This window comes from Sinocyclocheilus grahami, unplaced genomic scaffold (genome assembly GCF_001515645.1).
Source record: "Sinocyclocheilus grahami isolate Dianchi unplaced genomic scaffold, SAMN03320097.WGS_v1.1 scaffold392.1, whole genome shotgun sequence".
Lineage (NCBI taxonomy): Eukaryota > Metazoa > Chordata > Actinopteri > Cypriniformes > Cyprinidae > Sinocyclocheilus > Sinocyclocheilus grahami.
The window spans coordinates 945,029-949,229 of record NW_015505571.1 but is presented as its reverse complement, the minus strand read 5'-3'; the positions used below and the strand labels follow the sequence as shown (position 1 = coordinate 949,229).

At 33.7% G+C, this 4,201-nt stretch overlaps 1 long non-coding RNA gene across 1 annotated transcript in view; it reads right to left on the bottom strand.

Annotated features, from left to right (window-relative positions):
* Window positions 1-384: 384 nt before the first annotated feature.
* The window catches only part of LOC107550221 (uncharacterized), a 43,206-nt gene continuing 39,389 nt past the window's right edge, over window positions 385-4,201 (bottom strand). Inside the window, exon 3 of the long non-coding RNA XR_001604635.1 lies at window positions 385-521. This is a non-coding gene — a long non-coding RNA (uncharacterized lncRNA). The remainder of the gene's footprint in view (window positions 522-4,201) is intronic.

Sequence of the window (4,201 nt, the reverse complement as noted above, 5' to 3'; positions counted from 1 at the left end):
ACTGTATATATATATATATATATATATATATATATATATATATATACACACAAATTACAATAAAACAACTCTAGAAACATCCACAAATAACTACAAAATAATACATTGTACTAAATATATATACAAACACATGCAGCAATTGATATTCTGTGACAGAACAAAAGTATTTGGAGTGGCTGTCAAACATTAGTGGATCATGTTCACAGAGACCAAGCCGAATACTTTTGGAGCTCTTAAATTAAGTATCACCAGTCTTAAATGTAACATCGGGTGTCTACAAGAACTAATAACCAGCAATACACAAAACCAGACATCTGAACAAAATTAACCTCCAGTACTAGAGCATATTTTTAAAAAAGAGAAAAAAGAAGTGCAGATCAGGTCTCATACCTTCCAGCAGGTCTCGTGCCAGACCCGGTTCTGCCCCTGTGGACCGAACAAAGTCTGACAGGACCGCATCCATGTCCAGAGTCATGGGATCATGTGGCTGCGCTGCCTGCCCTGCAGCTTCACACTCTCATCTACACAAAATAAATCACAGGAATGATCATGTAAATCAATGTAGGACATCAAATAAAGGACAATACAACAACAAAAAAAGAGACTGAGCGCAAAATGCAGCATTATCAGTTCATCAAGCTATTATGTACAGTTTGATCACATTCAGATTAATCAGAGATGAATGCAGCCTGAGGAATGAGTGATATGACTGAGGAGTGACTGCATTGAAAAAAAAAATTGGTGTAGGATTTACTTTGAAACAATTTTCACTCAGAAAATGGAAGTAAACTGCACAAATAATTACAACGAAACAGCAACCCACCTAACAAACATATGTTCTAAGAACATTTTGCTAACATTCCCATTAAAATATGAAAACATTATTTCTAAATGTTTTGTTAACTTTCAAAATGTCCAGTTTTTAAAATGTTTTTAAAACATTTTTTTTCTTGGTTATATGAACATTCCATTTTATAATTGTGAAAACATTATGGAAATGTCATTTTTAATGTTCCCTGCATGTTCTCAAACAAGTACACTGTAAAAAAGTAACTACATATTTTCCAGTTTACAAAACATTTTGAGTCTCAAATATACACTCTAAAAAATGCTGGGTTAAATATAACCCAGCATTTTTTTAGTGTAAGAAATGCAGTTTCCTGAAATTACATAAAAACCTGTCAGACTAACAGAATTCATTAGCCGAAATGTTCCATGAACGTTCCATGCTAACATTTTGAGAAACACTAGATAACTTTGAAAAAACATTCTATTAACGTTACGTTTGTTCATAACTTTAAGAGAACATTGCCACAACGTTACAGTTCTGAGAGCGTTCCCTGTTAGCCTCGGAAGTAACTATAGTAAATATATAAAAACAAAATAAAGACCAAAAATATTTGGAGTGGTTGTCAATCATTAGCGGATCAAGTAACATTGAATAAACATGAAATGTTTAAGTAGAATGAATGAAGTAGTATTTTCTTGCAAAATGTACTGCAATAATCTCTGTTACATTTACTTTGAAAAATCATTTTTTAGAGTGTGTGGATCTCACAACAGCTGACAGTGAGACACCTGGATATGATTACACTGCTAGAAATACTAACAAACTCCCAAAGAGAACAGATAATGCTTGATCTGGCATAATCTGCTTTAATTTGAGAGAAGAAAGAACCAGATATATCATATTGTACTTTACTTAGTAATTAAAGGGACAGTTCACCCAAGAATGAAAAATTCTGTCATCATTTAATCACCCTCATGTTGTTGTTTTTTTCTTCTTCTAATACAATATTTTGAAGAATATTGGTAATCAAACCCCATTTTGGTTTCTGGACCCCACTGACTTCCATAGTGTTTTTTTCTTCTTCTCCATATTATGGAAGTCAATGGCTACCGACAACTCTTTGTTTACCAACATTCTTCAAAATATCTTCATTCTTCGTTTGAACATGAAAGAAGGTATTTTGAAAAATGTTGGTAACCAAACAGTTTTTGGACCCCACTGACTTCCATAGTATTTTTTTCCAAACTATGGAAGTCAATGGCTACCAGCAACCATTTGGTTACCAACATTCTTCAAAATATCTTCTTGTGTGTCCAATAGAAGAAAGAACCTCATACAGGTTTGGAACAACATGAGGGTGAGTAAATGATGAACTGTCCCTTTAAGTGGTGGTGTGTCAATAATCTGTTGCATGCATGTTTTTGGGTGTTTTCTGTCACAAGGCTGTGTGGATGAGTCACTGCGCTGGACAGCGGACACACTGGTGTGATGTTTCAACACTGTGCTGACAGTATGCGGGCTGCGTGTGGGGTTTTTCAGCTGGAACACATTGGCTGTGACATTCTGCTGAAGGCCTTTTTTGTCATTGCCTTATGAAATGTGCTGTTGTTTGATTCTGGTGAGATCAGACCGAACCCAGCTATGCTGGCTGGACGGAGGAACACCTACAGGTTCACTGCAATAACAGAGGACTGTTTATCCGTGCGCGTGTGTCGTGTGTCAGACGGCCGGACCGGCAGCCAGCAGCTTCCGAAACCATTTACGAAGCGTGACACAAAAATGAGGAATGTGAAGCTGCCCACAGTGGAGAAAAAGCTTAGCTGCCCACTACTGAGTGCAACTCACAGACCTGAAACATGCTTTAGGATGCGTTCTGAATATGGATGAGTCATGATAGTCTAATATAAGACAAAAATTGACTTGACTTGAAAAATAGTATTAATGATATAAAGATTGTATAAATTACTAAAGAAAAGAATATAAGAAAACTACTAATAAAATATTTTTTGACATTAAACTGTCAAAGACTGTAATGTTTGGGGTAGATTACTTTTAGTGTGTTACTGATTACAAATTACATGATGAAAATTTTAGTCAGTAATACTACTTTTGGATTACTTTTAGATGACTTTTAATTGAACTTCATGCTTCTAAATTTAAATGGGATTACTTTTGTTTAAAATCATGATATAAAATTTAATTAACACTAGGAAATAGACTTTAATAACAAAAATACTGGGGACAGGAATGAAATACACGCCAACATAAACGAGAAACGACAAACACTCAGGGAGAACTTATATATAATATATTTATATATCTGGAAAAGGTTAACCATTCTAATTATACGGCCTCCTTAGTAGTTCAGGTTTTTACAACCAAAGCAGTGCACATTAAGTATGTTTAAAGGGATTTCATGCTGATGATGCGCTGCTCAAACATTTACGCCTGCATTTACGTACTTGCGTGAAGTATGTTTTCGCCCACTAATCTAAACCGAAGAGCTGAGAGCGAGCTTCCAAACAATACAAAGTAATCCACTGCACTTTGAGTAAGATTACAAACCCTGGAATTACATTCTGCTACAGCCATTAGAGAAGCCTGACTAACCCTGCAGAATTAAACATCAGATTAGATCATTCACTCTCTAAGAGACACAGCACATTAACAATCCCAACTCTATGGCCTCTGATAGCAGGTGGATTCTTTTTGTGCTTTTTGATAGGTTTAATCGTAAAGCCTGATGACCTTTAGATAGCCTGTCATTAATATATAATGTGGGAAATTACAAATATATAACATACAGTATATACTTACAAACTAGTGTTATTTTAGTATCACTGAGATATTATTATAGTTTTTATGAATATTTAATTCAGTTTTTTATATTCTCCATTTTAATTTTAATTTTAGTTAATGTTTTAGTAATTTTGATGTGTGTTTTTGTAAGTTTTCTTTTTTTAAAATGTCTGTGTAGAGCTTATTTATTTTTATTTTAGTTTTAGTTATTTTAGTATATCAAGTACATCAAGTTAAATGAAATTAAACTAAATTAACCCTGATGCAAATATGTAATGCCTCAATACTCAGTGGTAAATATTCTAGGGACTTGATTTTGCTTTTGAAATGTATCTGTATTTTTCATGTTTCAATTGGTGGCTGACTAAATACTTTTTTTCCCCACTGTATATATATATATATCTGTTATGTTAAGTATAAGTATATATATTATATCAAGTCAAGTCTGCTTTATTGTCAATTCTTCCACATGTTCAGAGAATTGAAACTGCGTTACTCTCAGACCCTTGGTGCATACAGATAACACTACAGTAGAACAAATACAGATAGATACAGATTAAATACAAAATACAACTATACAAATATACAAATAAGGTAAAATGTAAAAAATAT